This window comes from Xenopus laevis, chromosome 7S (genome assembly GCF_017654675.1).
Source record: "Xenopus laevis strain J_2021 chromosome 7S, Xenopus_laevis_v10.1, whole genome shotgun sequence".
NCBI lineage: Eukaryota > Metazoa > Chordata > Amphibia > Anura > Pipidae > Xenopus > Xenopus laevis.
In genome coordinates this window covers 78,837,048-78,861,304 of record NC_054384.1, presented here as the reverse complement: position 1 = coordinate 78,861,304, position 24,257 = coordinate 78,837,048, and the positions used below count along the sequence as shown (strand labels likewise).

General features: G+C 38.3%; 1 protein-coding gene across 9 annotated transcripts in view; it reads left to right on the top strand.

Moving 5' to 3' along the window:
- LOC108697630 (1-phosphatidylinositol 4,5-bisphosphate phosphodiesterase eta-2) overlaps positions 1-24,257 on the top strand; it is a 400,986-nt gene that overhangs the window by 1,078 nt on the left and 375,651 nt on the right. For 8 of the 9 annotated variants that reach the window (XM_041571420.1, XM_041571414.1, XM_041571415.1 and 5 more), the window contains exon 2: positions 827-924. The exons of the other annotated variant lie outside the window; for it this stretch is intronic. The gene's annotated coding sequence lies outside the window, so the exon portion shown is untranslated. The remainder of the gene's footprint in view (positions 1-826; positions 925-24,257) is intronic. 9 annotated transcript variants of the gene reach the window in all.

Genomic DNA, 24,257 nt, shown 5'->3' with positions numbered 1-24,257 from the left:
CACGGTGAGATTAGTTTGTTTTATTAAATTGCATCTGGCTCTATTGGAAAATCTAGAATAAAACTAGGAGATAAGCTTTTCTCATCAAATTGAAACTGGCTCATTATGTTTAAAGCATTTGGGAGACCAAGGGGGTTATTTATCAAAGTCTGAATTTATCTCAGTATTCTCTGAACAAATCCGCTGGGGTTTTTTTACACTTATTTATTATTACGTTTTCCCAAAAATTTGCTTTGCGTGAAAAAATCCAATTTTTTCAGATTTTTCACCTGAAAACTCAGATTTCTTATGTTTTTTGCCTAAAAACTTCGGGGGATTGCACGAAAACCCAGCGCACACAAAAAATCATTGCTCCCACTTCTCCCTTTGACTTATATGCAACCTCCACAGGTCTGAGATGCCAGATTTTCTGATTCGGACTCTCTGATTCTGAAAAATTTGTGATTTTTTAAAAGTCAGATTTTGTTTTAAAAAAAATTTTTTTTCGTGATTTTTGCATTCAGAGTTTAGTAAATAACCCCCAAGATTTATTTTGTGGTGTAAAAACGGTGAAACAATTTGCCACACATTGCCAGGCATCTCTGTGTGAAAAATGGCGTTATTTATTTACATGTTTTGAGCAACTTCTACTTACAAAGGTTTGAAGCAGTGTAAAATAATGGCAGAAAATCTGGCATTTGCATGGTACAAAATAACAAATAATAAATTTGCCATTTATTTTACACAGCTTTTTATACCGATTTTTTTGCAGGTAATTTCATTTTACTAGTATGATGTATTAAGGCACATTCTAAGATGAATCCATTTAGTCATTTTTGTGGTTTAGCTTTCAGTTCTGCTGCTCGCCAATCCTGTAACCATGGCAACATACTCTAGAAAAGAAATTCAACCACATTGCTTGCTGTCTTCAAATCTGATGAAAAGGTATGTTTTTGCAGTATCAGCAATTATAACTTTGGGCAGATATATAAGTCTTCATATTGTGTTTCTGTCCCAACTAGCTATTTATATCTAAGCATAAAACCTATGCCTTTAATCCTTTACTTTAGTCATTTTCATGTCCTAACTAGAGCCTGGGCTTGGAGGGGTATGGACCTTCTTTCATTTCATCTGTTTCCTAAAGGATATTGCTTATCAGTCTGTTTGTCGATGTAACATTCATCTTCTTTTCCTCCAAAAATATTTGAAACATTTTTTCTACATACCCAAGAGTTCTCAGTATCACTTTTAATAAATGTACACCAGTGGTTATTAAACTTTTTGAGTTGAAGGGCTGAACCACACGGGGTGTTTTCTTGAGATCCGTCGAGCTGGGAGGAAGCGCATGCGAGGAGACGGATACGGCGAATATAAGGTAATAGAAATGTCTGACCTTGTCGCTGTGTGTATCCGACACAACTTTCGGTTGAAGACGCAACATTAAGGGGCCGATTCACTAACTTCGAGTGAAGGATTCGAAGTTAAAAAACTTCGAATTTCGAAGTTTTTTTTGGGCTACTTCGACCATCGAATAGGCTACTTCGACCTTCGACTACGACTTCGAATCGAAGGATTCAAAGTAAAAATCGTACGACTATTCGACCATTCGATAGTCGAAGTACTGTCTCTTTAAAAAAAACTTCGACCCCCTAGTTCGCCATCTAAAAGCTACCGAAGTCAATGTTAGCCTATGGGGAAGGTCCCCATAGGCTTGGCTAACTTTTTTTGATCGAAGGATATTCCTTCGATCGTTGGATTAAAATCCTGCGAATCGTTTGATTCTAAGGATTTTATCGTTCGATCGCAGGAATTATCCTATGTGCTATGTGCGCTAAATCGTTCTACTTCGATATTCGAAGTCGAAGGATTTTAATTCCTAGTCGAATATCGAGGGTTAATTAACCCTCAATATTCGACCCTTAGTGAATCGGCCTCGAGGCGTTCGCATCAGACACTCGTGTTGGATGCGCGCAGCAACAAGGTCCGACATCTCTATTACTTACCTTATTTTCGCTGCATCCGCGTCCTCGCATGTCAAGAAGATGCGCCATGTGGTTCAGCCCTGAGACACCAGACATCGCTGACACAGTATCCCTCAAGGGCAGATTTACTAAGATTTACTAAGGTAAATTAGAGTTTTCAGATTTTTTTTTGGTCAAAACTCACAATTTGGAATGTAAAAGCACCAACTCGAATTTAAATTCAAATGCAAGATTTATTGACCCTGGAAATAGTTCTTATTCGAATATAATACACAAAAGCCATGAATATCCTGTAAAATATATCGTTATAAACGGTGAGTAGTGATGTAATTTTTGTCACATGACTCACTAAATTTTGTGTATTATAATAAATAAAGTACCCCCAGTTGTAAAATATGAGGATATTAGAAGTTACCTCGGAGTTCCATGACCTGTATAAAAACACTCGGCCTTCGGCCTCGTGTTTTTATATGGTCATGAAACTCCTCGGTAACTAATAATATCCTTATATTTTACAAGAGGGGGTACTTTATTCACTATATACGCCACCTAAAATCTGCCAAGTTCATGTAGAAGTCAATGGCAGAGGTTCCTTGAACTATTTGAAGATGTTAATAGCAGTGATGACCCAAATTTTTGACAAGTTTTGCTGCGAAAATGATGCCCCATAGTAAGGGCAGATTTATCAAAAGTCTAGGTGAATTTTCAAATCAAAAAAATTTTGAGCTATTTTTTGTGTACTTCGACTAGGGGATAGTCAAAATTCAATTTGAATTTGAAAAAAAAATGAAAATTCGAATTTCGAAATTTATCATGAAATGTCTCTTTAAAAATTCGACTTTGCCCATTCGCCATCTAAAACCTGCCAAATTGCTGTTTTAGCCTATGGGGGGCCTCCTAGAACCTATTTGGAGTCAATTGGAAAAAAGTGAAGGATTTTTTGGGAAAAACTTAGAATCTAATTCTATCCAATGCGATATTCCTTTGATTCGTACGATTCGAATTCACCCGAATATGAACCTGTTCGATGGAAAACTGACCTATTCATCCAAAAAAAAAGTTTTTTCAATTCAAAATTTGATAAATATGCCCCTAAATGTTGCGCATCAAAAAAAGCTTGCTGCAGAAAAGTCGAGTTTTCGGGTCAGAACTATTTGATCAAATTTTAGACATTCGATTTTTTTCATAGATATAATACCATTTGAATTGTAAAATCTAATTTATTAGCATTTAAAAAAATACACATTACTCTTTGATATTTTACACATCAATGAAAAATACACATTTACCTTTGATAAATATCCCCCTTATTATAATTTCAGGGATATTCTGGCACCTATATATTTCATAAATATTTGGTAAATGCAGAAAAATTCCTAATTTTTAATTCAAATGTACATTATTTCAAGTTAGGCATAGTGCTCATTAGGAAAGATGATATATTTGTCTATATTTAAATGCACAGGAACATTTTGTTCATTATTTGTTGTCCACTGGCAAGAACAATAGTCCAAATATGAATGAATGTGGATTATTGAGCTACCAGCTTATAAGAATTGATCTACATCGATCCTATTTATTTACCCATATGTAATATTCAGCATTTTGTTATTTAAGTGATTTTATGGAGGACACTACTATGTTTGATAAAATTTTCTTCAGCCCATGTTGGAGGAGTCATACTTGATTTTTTTGTGCTTACTGTGTTCATGACCTCTTTCCTATATGTAAAAAATAGACACCCAGAATGAGCACTTTGGTTGAGGTAATGTATTGCTTGTTTCTTACCCATGCTCGTTGGGATTTTATAAATGTGTTGTTGGTTGTACAATGGATGTGAAGGGCCTGAGGTTTTCCAAATAAGGGATCTTTCCTTAATTTGGATCTCTATACCATTACTCTGCTTAAAAAGCATCTTAACGTGAACTAAACCCAATAGGATCATTTTGCCTCCAATAAGGATTAATTATATCTTTGTTGGGATCAAGTACAAGGTACTGTGTTTTTATTACAGCGAAAAAAGAAATCATTTTAAAAAATGTGAATTATTTGAGTCTGTCGGAGTTGGCCTTCCTGTAATTTGGATCTTTCTGGATAACAGGTTACCCATACCCGAATGTTGTATTGTTCCAGCAAGTTAAGGGCTAGATTCTTCCTTTCATTTCATTATTGAGCTACAGTATTACTGGCTACATCACTAATGAAATAAAGGACAAATCTTGTCCTTGAATTTTTGCTGGAGTTTCTGTCTCGAGTTTTATTATTTTCATGTGCATAGGTGGTAACCCCAGTGCAACATTGATTGTTATAATGCAGCACTTTTTAGCATTGATAAAGCCCAGCAAGAGACCACCTGTTGCTGCTAATGACAGTTAGTTTCTATTTATGTAAATTACAAGGGGCACTGAGAGGTATCAGGTGTTTAACCCCTTGTAACCAGTGGAGAAATGTTAGGTGTGCCATTGGCCTTAGTCCTGTAAGAGGAAGGCTTTTGATGCAAGAGTTATGGCACAAAAAGTGTCCTTAGTGCTCATTCTAAAAGCACCACTTGAGTCTGGGATCTGGCTGTGCTCTGCATCTTGCACTGGATTGAAAAAACATCAGGGACTATTTCATAATCCCACATGCAGTAGAAAAGGGATATGAAAGGATAGAGGACATTGAATTAAGAAACTGTTGTTAGTTGGGGACACAAATGTTTGCAGGTGCTAAGGAGAGAGACCTACAACATATTTGTACCTGGGTCCATAGGTCACTAGTTACACCCCTGTGTGGGAGAAAAACTTGCACTCATATAGATACCCCTATACTCAAACCTTTGATGTTAAAACTGTATGCATGGTGCATATTATTCCCTGTATTCTTCTTTATATTCCATGGAAGGAGTACTACAATACCAGTGTTTCCGGTCTGGTGTGCAAATGATGCTTTATAGAGCATTTCTGTTTAAAAGCAAAGAAATGAGATGATATAGTATAAGTTCACTCACAGAGAAATCTACCTAACCTTTCCCTTTTAGAATTCTTTATTTATAGTTGTTTTTTTTGTTTTTTTGGGGAAAAGGGTACAGAAAATAAGAGGGGGGGGGGAAGGAAAGGGGAAAAAGAGGGTAGTTGGGCATAATATTCGCATAAATCTACTTATAACATCAAGTATACATACCGTTGGTTACAGATTAGTTCTCTGTATGCAAATATACTATGCAGCCTAATGTTTTTCCTTAAGGGTTTAATGATTTCATATATTTTTTTTTTTTTTTAAAAAAAAATATATATATATATACCTAACCTTTCCCACTGCACAAAATAAATCTTAATCTTGATCTCTGCTGGATTAAACTTGTACCTGCTGTAATTACGTCAGGCCTGCTTGAATAGAAAGATGCTTCCGGTAACAGAAGAAACATGTGCAGGCTGGGAGTGGATACACACAGACATTTTCACAGTTAAGATAAAACAGTATCCAGAAACCAAATAAGCTGCAACCCATGTTTTTATCAGCAGAAGCACTCAGACAGCCAAAGATAAGACTTGAACAAGGGAGATAGGTAGAGGCCCACAGGGATACCAGGAAAACTCCCGGTGGGCCCAGGTGTCAGTGGGCCCTCATGCTGCTAAACATTTGGCCTATTTCATGGCCATTCCCTATTTCTATGAGAACAAAGAGGTGAAATAGATGGAATAATAGATTATTATAGTAAAAGTAAAAGAGACTAGGAGAATAGAGGTTGAATGAGAGGAGGAAGAATAATAGTACTGAGAGTGGGCCCCTGGCCTAAGGTTTTTTTGTTGGGCCCCTGGTGTCCCAGTCCCACACTGGATGGGGGCCCCTGAGGTGGCAGCCACATTGGGCCCAGGACCTCCAAGTCCAACCCTGGAGGTCTCTATGGGAATGTGTAGAAATATAATGCAGGAAAGCAGCAAGTGAAATCTATTCCAGCAGCCTAACCATTTCTCATATTCTTTACATGTGAAGTCAGCCTCCAGCAATTTAAACCTTTGCAGCTAATTGCCATATCTTTTTGGAGTTTCAGAAGTGACGTCCCAGTGCCATCTTCAGTTGCTTGATATTGTGATAGGTAACCTGGGGGGCAGAGAAAAAGTGGGCATTATTGCTTACACTGTGAATCCCTAGTGTGACTGTCAGATGCCATAATCAATTATCATGTCTCTACATTTATTTGTAGTGATGGGCGAATCTGTGGTGTTTTGTGACAATTTTGACGCGAGTGATAATTTTATACACTCTACTATTATTGTCCAAATGCATTAAAGTCAATGGGTGTCCGAATCATTTTTGTTGCAGCAGATTTTTCACCAGCAAATTTTCACCACAGTTTCACAGGCGGCGAAACGTGGAAATTCACCGCAAATCCATGCCTGGCGAATTTAATTCAACAATCACTAGTCATTTGCTAATGCCCTGTATCTAATAAGGAGTAAGCCTAGTACCTAGGCAAGATATTTCTTCTTCCAACTACCTTAGGTTTAGATGATTGGTTTCTTAATGTTGGGAAAAACGCCAAAGTGACATCAAGAGTCCACTAAGGTTACTTAAATATGAGCAGATGTCAAATTGGATATTTGTTGAGGAATCTGTCTAAAGGGCAATTTTCCCTGTTTAACGTGATTTGTTTCAGCAAATTATAGCATATGGGAAAATCAAATTTTTAACATTGTCCATTATTTCTTTACTCTTCAAAGGCCTTTAAGTGATTTGTGACCTTGTAGGTGGAAGTAATTATACTATGTTGCCTTCATATTATTTATCGTTTTTGGAACTGATTTTTTTAATACTGTTTATTTCCAGTTGTAGACAGCTATGGCTAAAGACAATTATATTTTAGCATTAGATGAGAGAGATGGCAGTTCTGCCCATAAGGAAGCTGCACAGCCAGGGAAACACTTAGGGCATAGGTGAGCCCTATGCCTTGGGGGGTTTAGCCCCATTGGCCTTGACTTTAATTGGCATGAATGGCAGCAGAAGGGGTAAAGGAATTGGGGAATACATTCTAGCATTTATATGAAAAACAAGTTGAGTTTTAAATAGAAATGGGTTACTAGCTGACTTCTTAACTTATATTACAGCACATGTATGTCAACTTTATCAGTTGCCATGCTGCTGATCTTAAAGGAGAACTAAACCCTACAAATTAATATTGCTAAACATGCCATATTTTATATACTTATGTATTATGAACTTATTGCACCAGCCTAAAGTTTCAGCTTGTCAATAGCAGCAATGATCCAGGACTTCACACTTGTCACAGGGGGTCACCATCTTGGAAAGTGTCTGTGACACTCACATGCTCAGTGGGCTCTGAGCAGCTGTTGAGAAGTGAAGCTTAGGGGTCGCTGCAAATTATCAATCAGAAAATGAGGTCTGTCTGTCATATAGGCTGATGCTACAAGACAGATTATTAAATCCTGATGATACTTGCATTGGTTCCGTGCTGACGTAGTAATTATCTGTATTCCTTACTGATCAGCCTTATAATTTGCGATTTATATTCTATATGTACTGTATATTGTGAGTAGGTCCCTAAGCTCAGTAAGTGACAGCAGCACAGAGCATGTGCAGTGAATCAGCAGAAAAAAAGATGGGAGCTACTGGGGCATCTTTGGAGACACAGATCTTTACTGCTAAAGGGCTGTGGTACAAAACATAATGTAAAGCAAGAGGGACACTGGTTTAGAATATCTAAAGTGAATATAGAAAAACTCTTCAAGTTCTTATACAATGGGATAATGTGTTGCTTGTACAATTACCACAGACATTTGTGGGTGAAGGAGCTGCCCAGTTGACTATATTAAGACTTGGAACACAGGGAAAATGTCCTTGGGGGGTGAGTACCTTAGATTGTTGTCGAGATTTACATCAATCATCTATAATCTCTGTAAAGGACATACAGTACTACGGCATAATATGTCAGCACTATAAATACTGTATAAAGAATACAAATAACAGATCAAATACTAGATTACTATAGTACTAGAGCTGTTCTAGAGCAAAGCTATCTGTATATAAAAGTGATGGTGCAGGTGCACTCGATTCTATTTGCTGCACTGCTGAACACCCTCCCCATTTTAAGCCTCTTACATTGCAATGCTTTGAAAATTATGTTTTACAAAGGTTTAACATTTTAGTCTTTCATACCTAGACTGGCAGAGAAGAAATGATGCTGAATTGGGCAACCTTTGTGTGAGTCTGATTTATAAGTTGTAAAGCGTGGATGCAAGTTAATAATTGAACAGCACAAGGAGGGGAAACTCTTGCACGTCATGGCTAGAGAGAAGTATACTCCCCATAGGTCACAGAACAAAGAGGCCAGTCTTATGACGGCAGCTTTACCATTCAGATATAGGTATAAACAACATAATCCACACATTTTGCCCTTACTGATCAAGTAACAGCCAATCAGTAGCTGTAACAAGGGCATGAAAACTTCAGAAATGATGGTTTCCAAGTCACGCTAGCCCTCCTTCACTACCCCAGACTCTCTAGGTAAAAATGGTGTTGTGGTGGTTCAGGTATTGGGGCATTTGGAATAAAAGAGGTTGGTAGTTTGACAAGTCATGTTAGGGTTTGGGCAGTGTGTATGCATAATACCCAATGTATGGTCTGTTGGTTATGGGTGGATAGGGTGGCTAGTGGGTGACAAGTAGGGCAGACTAACTTTTTCATCAGGGTCTATGTTCCTCTAGTTACAGCCCATCTTAAATTACAGTAAATGAAGAATAAAAAAAAAAAGGTGTTGGTAATCTGATTCTTGAAGAGCCACCTATAAAGCAAATATCTCTTGAAGGCATTCCATTTACCTATTCAGGGATTATGCCACTTTATCTAATGGTGTTATTAATGACCACATTTACCTTGTATCAATGGACATGTTACAACAAACACACTTGCACAGATAAACATTTCCATATGAAGGGAAGTGCATACCTTGCTTCCTATTCTGTCACTATTGTGCACATTGTTACAGTAATGGGCTACGCGCTGCAACACGCTCTGCTAACTCTGCCCATTGCAGGGGATTTGGCTGGATAATTCACAAGACATGGAAATGGTTCAGAATAATATAAATATAGTAGATAAGGCACGGCCTGTACTTCTTCAAATGTGAACTGCAGCTCTCAGAATCCCCTGTTGTACCCCAACAATATCTAAAGATGTCAATGTTAGACTAAAGAAGTTTACTCTTGCATTGAAATATTTAAAGAAGATATAATCATATCCTAATGTAAATGTGCTCCTGGAGGGCTACTGTGCCAAACTTCAAAGGATGCATGTTAATAGGAAGGCTGTTTACCCAATGAGAAGCTGTTCTGCATATACAGTGTTTTATGAAGATCAGCAACATGCTCCTAAATAATTACATGTAGCAGCAAGTTAGTGCTGACTGACTTGTTTTCATTTTAAAGGAGAAGGAAAGGCCTATTAAAAATGGGGGTGCCAAAAGTTAGTTAGGCTGGTGCTCCTATCAGCAGAAAACTGCACCAATCCAGGGGTTCTTCCAGCGAGCACCAAGGAGCAATCATCTTCTTTCTTCAAATTTCCCAGGGCAGACACATGCGTAGTAGATCAAAATAGCAGACTTCTTTGTTAAAGTTTGGCTTTTCAAAGAAAGAACAAGCTGGAAGCCGATCGCTCCATCGTGCTCGCTGGACTGGTGCAGTTTTTTGCTGATAGGAGCACCGGCCGGTGTTAGGTAAGTATATACAATCACTTGTGGGTGCTTTACTTTTGGCACCCCTATCTTCTGTATCTTTGGGGTTTTTTGGATCAGTACATTGATATGGAGCTTGATACAGCATGTGCAGTTGAAGACACTCTGCCATTAGCTTCAAAAAAACCCAAAGTTTTTCCTCAGAATGTAGTATTTTCTGCCAGAATTCCAGCATCATCACTTTGTAAAATGACAATGAATCTGATGCAATTGTGCTGGAAGCAATCCAATGGAATTGTGACTAATTTGCCCAAATTAACACAATTGAGCATGTGCTTCTTTGCAAATTCGTCATTTCTCGTGTTCGCATGTGAGCGTGGGCCTATTTTTTTGAAGCAACTCAGCTGCAGCGATTGACACAGACTGCTGTGGGAACTCTGTAGCTTCTTCCTGGTCAGGAGATGATGGTAGCTTCAGGGTTCCTTGGACGCAGCACTGAGTAGTGATAGGCAAAATTTATTCGCCAGGCATGGATTCGTAGGAAATTTCCGCACTTCATCAGCTGTGAATTCTTTTCACACTTCGCGCATGTGCATTTGGACAAAAAAGGCACACATGTAAAAATTGTCGCTCGTCAAAATGATTTTGACGTCCATTGACTTAAAATTTTTTGGGAGTTTTGCAAATTTTTTGGCGAATCGATACGGGACAGATTCACTCATCACTAACACTGAGCGCAACTATATGGAAGTGCAAAGAGCACATTTAGATGCAAATACCTTTCATGAAAGAGTTTTAAAGCACAATTCACTGCAGAGATAAACACGCAGGGTCAGACTAGGGTGTGAGAGGCCCACTGGGGATTCTAACATGGGGGGCTCCTGCCACACACTGCCAATTCCCCCCCCCCCCTGTGAGCACCGTTCTTTTCCAGTGATTGGAGGAAGGAAGGGCAAGCAGCAACGGTAGAGGGAAAGTGAAGGAGTGGGGGAGCTACGGCTTAGGGCAGGCAGGGATCGGGTCTGGTTCGCCCACCGGGTTTTTTCCCTCTGTCCCGCTGGCCCAGTCCGACCAAGTTGCCCACAGCGCTGGTGGATGAAAATGAGCCATGTCGTGAAGTGCAAAGGTATGAAGGGCCTTTGCAGCTATGAAATAAAATAATGAATCAGATGGTAACAGTTTAGAGGGCTTGGCACCTGAGCAGCCACTGGGAAACTTGTGTTTGGGAAAATGAAAACAATTTACTTTAAAACTTAAATGATAAAAACAGTAAAAAATAGAAAGCATCTGAAAAAAGGCATCATTTGCAGTTTAGCGAAGGTGAGCTTTCGTTTTCACAGATGTTGTGATTAGAGAGGAATATGCCTTTGCACTGTACATTCTGCCCTTTGCAGGCATGTGCTTCATTGCAGAGGCGCGAGCAGTTGCAGAAAGTCCCACAATCAGCCATTACTGCCGGCCTCATTGTATGGACAAAGAACTCCGTGCAAGTAAAAATAAACTCTCATCAATAGATGCTTTGTCGTTTCCAAACCCTCGCACGACGTTAGTCTTTGCTCTCACATTGCTCTCTAAATGATATGCTTCTCCTATAATTGGATTTCATTTTTCAGTATTTTCATTTTCTAGGCAGGTTACATGAAAACAAACACAGCTTGTTTTTAGCACTTTGCAGATTCCTGTAGAAAGAAGAAAGAAGAAATTCTCATTTGTGCCCATAATTACTAACAAGCTGACATGCTACAAAAATATTCAAGACACCAGCCAAGACTTTCTGGCTAAATATATGGTAGGCACATTAGGCTAAAAGATACCTCTGTCAGCTGTCTCTACAAACAATTTAATTACATTTAGCTTTTAATTTGTTTCAAATGTTGTGTCCTTCCTACATATGCTTTAATAAACACATTTTTAATATGAGAGATGAAAGACCCCCTTTAAAGTAAGATTTGTATGTGTTCCTTGCTACATCATTAAAGGGTTAGTTCACAGATAAATTCAAATTTGGTAGGATGTAGCCAGAGATATTGTGAGACGATTTAATTTTTTCAGTGAAGACCAATTGAAAAGTAGCTAAGAAGGGCCATTCTATAACTATAACAAAAGTAAACAACCCCTTTAGTATATGCCACTTTCCACTAGCACCCAGTAGATATAAAGGAGATAATTGATTTCTATGGGCCTGTACACACACACGCACAGACACATTATCACAGCCACTCTCACACCAGCACTTTTACACCATTCAGCCAATTTATTTTTGCACTTACAGAAATACAAGCCCAGATACATGACAACTTAGATTTCTATGGATTAATATTGTGTACATAGTCAGGTAAACATCAGCCTAAGTTCATCATTGCTAGTATATTTGTTTAAGGCAGTTAAACAGTTCAAGGCCAAGTGGACGACGACTGCTTTCTGTCTTAGCGCTCTTACTGAAGCTGCGCTCCCCTGCGTTCCGTTTTTCTGCGTTCAGCCGCAGGGGAGCGCAGGAATAGACGCATTTAGCTTTTTTCAATGGGGCTGTACTCACACAGGCACGTGTAGGCGCCGAACGCAGGTTGAGACGCAACATGCTGCATTTTTCCTGCGTTCGGCGCCTACACGTGCCTGTGTGAGTACAGCCCCATTGAAAAAAGCTAAATGCGTCTATTCCTGCGCCCCCCTGCGGCTGAACGCTGAAAAACGGAACACAGGGGAGCGCAGCTTCAACCGCTCGTCAGTAAGAGCCCTAAACACAACAAAAATCAGTAGGGCTCATATACTACAACAGGTGCTAAAGTGCAGAGGAGCAGGTGCCAATAGCAACCAATCAGCACTATGTTTTGAGCAGTCTACTGCAAGTTACAAAAATGAAAGCAAATACCTTATTGGTTGTTATGGGTAACTGCACTGTTGTAATTAAGCGGGGTATTGACAGGGAGGCCATTGTGGTGGCCTCAAACATGTACCAATACGTCAATCAGGTTAGCCCTGTAGGCAGTCAATATCAGCCTCTCTATGAACAGCTTGGAATAGGGACAAAGCTTTATTTTATGTACCCCTGTTTTATGTTTTCCCAGATTTTATATTTTTTTTTTATAGTGCCTTCATTTTCTAATGCAATTCATTTGGGGCATTTCCTGGATTTTAAATATATTTCATGCATTTAATGTCATCACTTTGTCCTGTGTGTTATCCCATGTGAAAGTGAAATTTCCTGAATTTAAGTTTTTTGTACACAGTTGACACTATTTTTACAGAAAAAAATCCTGTTTTACATGACCCCCTTTTACTTTTTCCTGAAATTTTTCAGTCCCCTAGAACACATACAATCTGGGTTTGACTATACACATGTAATATATATGGAGACATGACTTATGTGGGTGGAAGCTGTTTGTTATTATCTCTCAGTGGCTTTGGCTTGCTGTACATTGGTTTAGTTTTATACAATAAAAAGACAGACCTCTCATTTGAGTCTTTGTAAGATATGTAAATGCAAGATGGAACTTTCACTTTTGTCTGATCTTCACTCTGTAATTTGACCTGCTCGCAATTTTTTTTATATTAAGAACATTTCCTTGGTTTTCATTTACATAGAAAATGTTTTTGGTATTTCCATGAAATGTGTGCCAACAGAGGTGTCCCTTAGCAACATGATCCAGCATGGGGTGCGTACCAACTGTTTCAGGCTCTTGCAGGACATGGGAATCATAAGAAAGAGTCAGTTAATTCTCTGCTGTCTATTCTGTGCAGACACATCTATATTATGTTACATTATTAACATATGGACTAAAACATTGTGTTGGCTACGCTACAACAAATAAGGAAACATGACAACGCTTTATGCTCAAGGCAAATCAGGAAAAAAGAGAAGCTGAAGTTCTCTTGATACTTATTGCATGTCAGACTGAAAAGTCTTTATACCCCGCCTGCTGTTGTATGAGGATTCTCTCATGAGTCCTGGTGTGCTTCCACTGATAAAAAGCTAATTCTATACAAAGTTCCAAGCACAAAGTAAAAGCAACAACTTCTGCAATTTGAATAGGGAACATTTATAAAGACACACTCAGTGCCTTGGCCGCTTTGTCAAAATACAGTATACATTGCTGAAAAACATTGTTGCACACCAAATAAGTGAATCTCTCTCCAATATGCCCACAATGAGGAGAATACAGTCGGTTGGATCAAGGACTGCATCCAGGGGAGCTGCTACCATGAGATGGGTTGAGAAACTCGCCTCAGATGGCGGCAGCCGGCAAGTTACCAGGCAAAAAGCCGCTCCTGGTAACTTTAAGATCCAAAATTCAGATTTTTATATTGGAATTTTGAGTCTGCTAGTGCAGAGAGTTCAGTTGCACTCTCTGGACTAGCGATGTGGCAGGTATGATGGGGAGCATAAAAAGGATGGCAAGGACCCCCCAATTCACCCCTGACCACATCAATGAACCAATGTGGTCCTCAATCCAACAAGATTTTACAAACCTGCCACATAAACTGCCCAATAAGCTGCCAAATTTATCTGTTGGCAGCTTATATCAGCCTGTGTATGGAGACCGTAACATTGCCCCGTGCTGGGTCTTTGACTGGCACAAGATAATCATGACATTTAAATTATATAATCATGCTTCTGTGCAACAAGGTTCCTAAAAAATGAGTGGTTGAACAAGAGCAATTAAGAATCTTAGCTTGGTGAAGACATGACTGGTTTCTCTATAATAAGGTCAGGAGGAATTAGATAAGTAAAATTTTATTCCTAAAACACAGCCTAAATTATATGTAATAATATATATATATATATTAAAGGCATGTTTTTGAATAGAATCATAGATGGAATATGTGACCATTGACTAATAACTATAGGAGATCTGATACAACATTCCCTTGTAGGAGTATATGGCAGACATAGTGACTCTTGGCACTCAAGTGTTCTTCTATGTACCGTGCTGTGATTGTCAGAACATGCCCTGAATGGAATGCACATGTATCTGAAAGAATACATTTAGAAAATGCCAATTTTCTTAGAAGCACAATCCAGATTCCTTCTTTATTTGCTCTTTCTTTCCATCTTTAGCATATTATTCAGTTGAAGAATATCTTTGAAGTCAGCGCAGTTTATAGAAGGGAAACAGAAACAGTTTATTGAAAGCATTTGAAACATAGACATTTTAACACACAAATGTCATCATTCTAAAAACAAAGCACTCTGATGAAACCACTGAACCCATAAATCAAATCTCACACAAAACAGATAGTAGGGCTGCTAGACTTAAAGATCTACATTTTGCACCAGTGCAATAGCCTATTGCAGCCAATCAACAATGAGTTTTGATGAATCAGATCTAAGTGAGCAGATCATATTGGCTGGTTTGGATAGTTCTGAACCAACTGGCTTAACATCTGCTCATGTGTGGCCAAAAATGAGAAGACTTACTAACCACTATTTGCTGAAATGAAGCCGATTCCTAGTGATCCAATCATCATATTGGCACGTGTGCTTTTCCATTAAATTGACAGTAAGTTTCGAGCTATTTGGGCAGCTGTCAAATGGGGGCCTTTGTATGTGGTTTCCCAACTGGCAAATACTCCTCTGTTTGTGTGTTGGTTTCACTAATTTGCCTATTTCACTAGATACAAAAATACTAGCCTGGCTGCCTGACTAAGAAACTCCTTACTTTTATATTTGTTCTATAAGCCCCACTTAATAGAATAATAGAAGTGGGTGGAATTCATTTCTATGAATATCTTCCAATCTTGGCCTATAACCTTTGCATTTGTATGGCTCATTACTCTGTTCAAGTACTGCAACAATTAGGGATTCAAGTAGATCTGGATGTATGAGGTATGAATGAATACACTTATAAACATCTGAATATTTTGCAGTCTTGGGACTATTTTGAGTTTCTTAATTTAAAAGGCTTCTTATTCAGTATCTCTCTTGAAAATCTTGGGAGGTGGGATGGAGTTATTAAGGTGGTCCCCAACATCTGTGCCCCATTCTTCATGCAAACATATGCTTTGTTAATAACCCTGGAGCTACCACCATCATCAAGGTGTGGGTAGCCACAAGGTTCCCTTGCATCAAGGTGCTTCATGCTTAAAGTAGCTGATTTAGATGCAAGTACCTTTAATTAATAAATGAGTCCTCTTGTCCCAAGCATGGGCCCTCAACGAGTCACCAAGAAATGGTTATAGTTAGGAGATACAAATACATATAGAAGACTTAAAGGTGTTGTTCATACTTTTAATATAATGCAGAGAGTGATATTCTAAAAAAAAATTGGAAATTGTTGTATTTTTTAATTATTTGTGGTTTTTGGCTTTTTATTCAGCAGCTCTCCAGTTTGCAGTTTCAGCAATCTGGTTCCTATGGTCCATGTTACCCTAGCAACCATGCATTGATTTGACCAAGAGACTGCAATGTGAATGCGAGAGGGCCTGCCCTGTATAGAAAGTAGCAAGCAATAAGAATACATTTGTACCCTTAAAAAGCATTTGTATAAAGATGGGGTCAGTGACTTCTTTTTGAAAACTGCAAAGAATAATTATAAAACCATAAAAAATAAAAAATGAAGGCCAATTGGAAAGATACTTGTAAATTGACATTCTATCTGACATTCTATTAGATACTAAAAATGAACTTAAAGGTTAACCACCCCCTTAATAAAACTATTTTCCTTTTAAAAAACTTCCATGAGTTCCTTTGCCTCCTGTATGTTTCTACAAGGCAAACTCATCCAAACGATGCTACAGAAGTGGCACCAGACTGTTAGGATAGGCTATTTATATCCTTTTCCCCCAGCTTAACACTGAGGTTGGTGAGAATGGCTATGCCAGTATAATCTATAGTATACCATGATATATTCAGACAATGCTGATTTGTGATAAAAAAAAATATAATGAGAATTTAGTTCTTTTACCAATTCAAATTTTAAGAACCGCAAGATCCTTATCTACTAATTTATTGCAATAAATTACTTTCAGGCTCTGCTTTCCATCGAATAATAGCCTTGACTTTAAGGGTGGCTTAGCATATGCAACTTTATTGGCTGAAAGACGTCTTGGGTAATTAATAGCACTATTGTAACCGCAGCTGAATAGTTTTCTATAGCACAGGACACGACAGGAAGAAAGTGAAATTCAAGAACAGGATTCTGTTTCCCATCTTGAAATTTGCACAGCTGAATTGAGCTTAATACTGGTCTTTATATCTATCTAAAAATATACAAGGGGTCATTTATGTTGCTGAATACAGTGTACAAATGATAAAAAAAGGCATTCAGCTACTTTTTTGCACTTTGCACACTGCGGGGATCATTTATTTGCATATTTGCACCTAGGCAGTAACCTATAGCAACCAGTGATTATATTTTTTTTCAGCCAGCAGCAAAGAGAACAATGAAAGTAAACATCTGATTGATTAGCTATGTCAACCAATCAGGTGTTTACTTTCATTGTTCTCTTTGCAACTGGCTAAAAAAAATATAATAGTTAACTGCCAGGTTAAAATTTGTCCAGTGTTTATAAATTAACCCCTTTCCTCTACACATACTGAATACCAACAGGCCTCTGTACTCTGTTTGCATACCTCCCAACTGTCCAGTTTTTCACGGGACAGTCCCGATTTTGACAGCTCAACCTGCAGTCCCGGGTTTGTTATTGAAATGTCCCGACTTTCTCTTTGATCTCCTGCACTGAACAGCCAGAAAAAGATACAAAGTTTCTAACTTAATTGGCTTTTGGCAGAGAGCCCAGAATAGATACTTAGATACTTTTGTAACAGTTTAAGAAAAGGAGGTCTCTTGGGAGAGCTTAGACTCACACCTTAAAGGAAAACTCACCTTCATTAGCAAAACTGTAATAACACATAAAAACCACAAAAATGTGTTCAAACTTTTGTAACCTGCCAAATTTTGTAAAATGAACAAGGCAATTAGGGGGTGTGACCACAAAATGGGGCGTGGTCAAAAAAATTGCCCCGCTTCGTGCGGAAAATCTTTTTGTCCCTCTTTCTGCTTCCAAAATATCGGGAGGTATGCGTTGGGGGGCAGTGGCATCGGGGAAGGCAGGTAGACTTCATTCAAAGGTGTAAATTAAGGAGCAGGGCAGGTACAGGATGCAGTGGGACCCTGTCGTTACCATAGGTCAGGTAGTAAGGACAGGACTCACTAGTGCTAGGAGCAAAGTGCAGCTTTCCCTTGGGTGCAAGTGTTGATGGGTACTAAGAGGCATGCTCTTGCCTTGGTGCAGTACAAATGATATGTACAGTATGTAAGAATAATGCTACTATAAAGCTGATTTCAGCTAGTATTGAACCCTTTACATTATAAATTCTATGATTTATCTTTTTGCAAAAGGCTTATGTACGAGTGCAAAGGAAGTTGCAGAATGTTATAGCCAGCCAGCCTGAGATAATGGCATTCTAGGGAATATTAAAAGTTCTTAGAAACAGCCAGACATTGGCTGCCAACTCTGTCTATCAGCCTGTGTATATTGATAGCGTGAGAAAAATATTACACACATTTATATAGGAAAAATTCCTTTAGGAATTTAGGCTTTTGTTTCATTTGAACTGTTTTATGGAAACACAACTCAATATGAGCTGCAATGTAAAAAAAAAAAAAAATTAAAAATCAATTTGTAAATTCACTATGTAAACCCGAACCAAGTTTTGTTGAGCTGTGTAAGATTTCTTTCCAAGGGAAAAAAAAATCAATTTTCTAATGCTTATAAGGCACAATCAAAACCTTCTCTAGCAGCCTGTGCAGCTAATGTGGGGAACCTGCTGACTGACCGGTGACCCAGAACTGAAGGGGAATTCATCTTTTACAGTTGCTGTGGTGCTCAAGCCTTGCCAAGTCTTCACTCAAGTACAAAAGAGTCTCCGCTGCGGAGCTGTTTCTATTCATCCTGAGCTATTCAGATCAGTCTCTGGTTGCTATTTGTACAAAGCAGCACAATCCCCTTCCCATCCATTCTAACCTTAACAAGGTCTAGAGCAATGGGTTCATTGTACTGCTTTTTTCTTTACCAACGGTTTTCACCATATTCATGTCGGACTCATATATTTAAGACCCCTCAGTTGATAAATCTTTTACTGCATGGCAACTCTTAATAGTCACCAGTTTAAGGTTTAAGGTTCTCCAATGTTAATGCTAATATTTCCTATATTTCAGAGTAATTTTGAGTTTTATAAGTGTTCAGTAACAGGCAAAGCTTACTGCTGATTGGTTGCTATAGGTCACACACCTGTATATTATCAGTATGGCATAAAAAGAATGCTAATATCCACTCAGGGTAATTTTGAGCTTTAATTGTATGCCACACTGATAATATCAGGGGTATACATAAATACAGGTTTGGGACCTATAGCAACCAACATTTGCCTGTTACTGTGCATTTATAATAATCAATGGAAATATATGATTGGTTGATATGTTACTGAATATAACCATATAGCATATATATGTAATTAAAAGTGCAGAGCAAAAATAAACTGTGTGATTATTCTGGTTACGCCTTTTATAATATAGCTTCCAAACTGACATATTTGTATTTACTGGAGATAATATAGCTGTAAAATGTGCGTCGTTTTAATTACAGAAATATTCCAATGCTATAATATCAGACCAGGTCTATATATTATTCTCCCTGCAGGCTATGTGTGATATTGGAATGGACTTTAAAGGAGCATAAAATACAGTAAATTCATCAGTAAAACGAAGCATAGGTTTTCCTTTACTCTAGTTAGACTATAACTGTGTATGTGCTAAATATTAATCAGCCGAAACATCTGAAATTGGAAGGCAGAATTATGGCTTTTTAACAACAAACTGCTTCTAGATTTTCTTGCCTCAGGGGAAAAACTGAGCAAAATTTAAAATATATAACGCAACATATAGATGTAATATTGTACTATTTCAAATAACAGAATGGTGCTTGTATTTTGTATATAATATCCTGTAAAAATATATCCTTATAACAAGTGCTTAGGGATCATCAGCCTGCAGCTTCATGCCTTTGTATGTTCATTGACTGACTTTGTAGCTTTTAAAAGAGAACTAAAGCCTAAATAAAGAAGTTGGAAATGTTGTACATTATGTTTTGGGCTTTTATACCAGCCCAAGGCAACCACAGCCCTTTAGCAGTGAAGATCTGTGCCTCCAAAGATGCCCCAGTAGCTCCCCATCTTCTTTCTGCTAATTCACTGCACATGCTCTGTGCTGCTGTCACTTACTGAGTTTAGGGACCCACTCACAATATACAGTACACATAGAATAGAAATGTCACAATATAAGACTGATTAGTAATTAATACAGATAATTACTACATGGCAGTTCAGAAACAAGTGCAACTAGCATCAGAATATAATAATCAGCCCTGTATATATTACAGGCCAAACTCATTTTCTGTTTGATAATTTGCGACAACCCCTAAGCTTAGCTTCTCAACAGCTGCTCAGAGCCCACTGAGCATGTGAATGTCGCAGACACTTTCCAAGATGGGGAACCCCCTGTGACAAGTTTGAAGTCCTGGAGAATTGCTGCTATTGACAAGCTGAAACCTTAGGCTGGTGCAATAAGTTCGGTATGTAAAATATGGCATTTTAGCCATATTTATTTTTAGGGTTTAGTTCTTCTTTAATATCCTTATATTTTACAACTGGTGTCTTAAATGCTGGATGGTAACTAGGAGGTGGGAAAGACTTGGCATTAGCTTTAAAGTTTAGGGCCCAGTAAAATGAATATATGGTATAGTACCTGGCAATTTCTCCACTGGTAAATATTTAAAGAAACTATACACTCTTCAGTTATGGGGTTTGGAAGACAACAGTCTTTTGCATGGCTTATTGACAAAACAAGGGCACTCGTATTTCAGGGGTAATTCACCTCTATTATCCTGTTATTAGCAACTTTTCAGTTGGCCTTTATTTCATGTGACAAAAATGTCTGGCGTGAAATGTGGTGTAAAATGCTGTGTAAAAAGTAGTGGCACTCAATGCTGTTTTTTTATATGGCACATTTGTATAATAATTCCTATTTTTCTGCCTACACATATATCTATACATTTATTACAAAGCTTCATAAATATAAATATAGTAGTGTATGTATAGTGAATATATATAACAAGACACAGCATAGTGTTATGGTGGTGATTATTGGTATATTCCAAAGGCATTTTTACAGAACTATAAATTTATGCCTGGAATTGTAATGTTAGAAGTTACTGATTTATTGAAAAAGTACTCATGTTCATATGAGTATCTTTATTACAAGGGAGGTATTCCGTAAATAAAAAGGATTGCTACAGGCTGAATAACGACCTTATGAACAGGAATAATTTCTCCATTACAATTAAACAATAATAAATGGAATCAAAAGAATGTAGGCCATTTAGGTATTGTCAGATCCATCCCACTGCAGGTAACTATGCAGATATTATTGCCTAAAGCCAAGTGCTTTCACTTGAGTTTCCCATAATTGTGGGTCACTTATATTTAGAACTCCCCTTGGCTCTATTCTTGCATAAAGAGTAACTTAACCTCAGAAACAGACAGGACTATGTGGCAAAGGAAAGCCATGATTATTCTGGTCATTTAACCCACAGCAACCAATCAGATGTTTGTTTTCACTGGCTAACTGACCACATTATAGAATGCAAAGCTCTGTATGATGTTGTGAGCTACAAAGCTGGATCAAAGTTTGTTTTTGTTTATATTAAAAACTGAAGAAAAAAAACGCAAAAAGGAATGTTAGTTACGTATATAGTCATGGCCAGCCAGTGGATGATGGGTAGACCATAACAAGTGTATTTTGTTGGAAGGAAGCCATCTGCAGTGAATCAGCTATGCCTGAGGCATAAGAAGTTCAGGTGGTGATGACTCAGTATAGGTAAAAGTACAGATCAAATCGGTATAAATACTGTAAAAATTAAATCTACCTGCTTAATGAATACCTTTAAAACTATGTCCCTGTATTATGATAGAAAATGAAGAAAATGGGTTTCTTCTTAGTAATCGAGATGATTATTTCTCATGCAGTCACAACACCAGAAACCATCTTGAGTTGCTGATGGATACCTGGCACTGATTTATGCAGAGATGATATCCTCATGGCATTATCATCAACCAGTTAATAAAAAAACTACTCCTATCACCTTGTCACCTCTTATTACCAAACTAGTAAAAAGCTTGTTAGCTAAAATAATCAAATGAAGGTGGAATAATACGTTTAACTATGGTCAGATCAGACAGGGCTTGAAACCAGCTGTACATTTTAGGAAGCAATAAAAGTCGGCACATGCCTTCCCTTTATTTGTGAATGTGTGTGTTTGAGAATTTGTTATTTATTAGGTGGCCAAGGGGGGTATAGGAGCACCTTGCATATAGTTCTTTACAGGTCCGGATTTGTGGTGAGGCCACAAAGACCCAGGCCTAGGGCGGCGAGATGTTAGGGCGGCATGCCGCCCAGCCGCTTGCTGAGGAGCACTGGAAACGCGCAGCTCCCCAGTGCGCTTGCACTCGCTAGAACGGTGCTAGGGCCGCGCAGCCTAGGTGCTGAAATTCAGCCCTGGGTCTTTATCTCTGTAAAGGCTAACATAATGAGTTATAGCAATGACCAAGGTTACATTCACTAAATACCTTTATTTTCTGCACTCAATGGGCTCCAAATAATAGCTTGGATTTTACTACATAAATTGTAATCTTGCCCTTAGTACTTGCAGTTGCACAAGAAACTGTCTGACTCCCCTTTCTTCCTAGAGAAATCCTTATACTGGTAAATACAGGTATTATTATACAGAATGCTAAAGACCTGGGGTTTTCATATAAGTGGTCTTTCAGTAATTTGAACATTAAATAAGCCAAATAGGATTGCTTTGCCTCCAATAAGGACTAATTACATCTTAGTTGGAATCAATTACAAGGTACTGTTTAATATTACGGAAAAAAGGAAATATGTTTTAAAATTTTGAATTATTTGATAATAATGGGGTCTATGGGAGATGACCTTCCTGTAATTGGAGCATTCCAAAAAATTGGTTTCCGAATAACAAATCCCATACCTGTATATGATTAAACTTGCCTGATATTTTGCTTCAATGCTATACTATTCCGAACTGTTTTTGTTATACAATTCAATAAGAGTTGAATATAACTGATACAGCAGTGATTACGTTCACAAAATTGCAGTTGTGACTGTTGCCATGTCAGCTTCTAATTGCTTTGTAATAGTCTGCAGATCTGGGTATTTCTCTGTGAATACTGTGGTGTTTATACAAATGGCCTATAGATGCCACTGTGCCCAGACTTATACTGTGCATACTTCCTGGTAGCTTAAAAGTGAAAGTTACTGTTGTGTAATGCCTGCATGAGTCTCTGCTAATAAGGCACTGTTATACTCTCCTCATCCTCGGCTACCCAAAACATAACAAATGGCGGCAGGATGGCTTTTCTACCACTGCAGCAGCCTGCACCTTCTCTTCCAAAGCCTGGTGAGCCTACCATACCTTTTACTGCTTGGATCCGTATGTTTGAAAGTTACATTATTGCTGGTGACCAACGGGAGATTTCTGCTGCTAGAAACCGTGCTTTACTTATTCACTGCCTGGGAGCAGAGGGACAGCGTATATTCTATACATTACCATTACCTGATGATAATTATGAAACTGCTCTTACTGCTATAAAGAACTTTTTTGTGCCAAGAGTAAATGTGGTTGCTGAAAGATATAAATTCTGCCAACGTGGACAAAGTAATGGCGAATCCACAGAACAATTTGTAGCAGCTTTGAGAGAGCTGGTTGTTACCTGTGAGTTTGGGAATCTAACAGATGAAATGCTAAGAGACCAAATAGTGGAAAAAACAAACTCACCTCGCATTAGAGAGAGACTGCTCCTAGAGCTGGATTTAACCCTTGAAAAGGCTATTACAGTTGCTAGCCAAATTGAAACAGCAGTGGCAGAGGCTCAGTCAGGGAACTGCTGGGAATGTACAGATTGTGAATTCAGCACTGTGGCCTAATAATGCACAGTCACAGGCAAAATACAGTGCTAAGGAAAGAGATTCACCTGCACTGCAAAACCGTGCAGAAAATATTGCTTTCGCTGTGGTGCAACACAACACACTGCAAATCATGTTACATGTCCTGCAAAAGATAAACGGTGCCGCAAATGCACAAAAGTATGACATTTTGATCTGCTGTAGTTCTGCTAAAGATGTTCATGAAGTTACTATTACAAATGTTACAATATTAAGTGTGGATAAAGCTGGTACATTTATTCCAGACAAGTTTATATGCACTGTCAGTGTCAATACTGCTTCTGCTGACAAGGGGCACTCCATTAACCTGTTGCATGATACAGGTTCAGCTGTTTCTATACCACCAAAGGATATTTTCTTGAAATACTTTGCAAAAGATCCGCTTGTTGCACCTGCCCTGAGACTGGTCAGTTACTTAAAGGATCCAATCCCTGTGCTTGGTTGCTTTCCAGTGACTGTACAATTTGAATCAAATACTGCAAAATGTGACTTTTACATTGTGTATAAGGGTACTGCTATACTTGGAAGGGATCTCTTTGCTGCATTAAACCTACAATTAATTAATGGTCTCATTACTACAGCACCAGTGCCTGACACACAGCCAGTGTC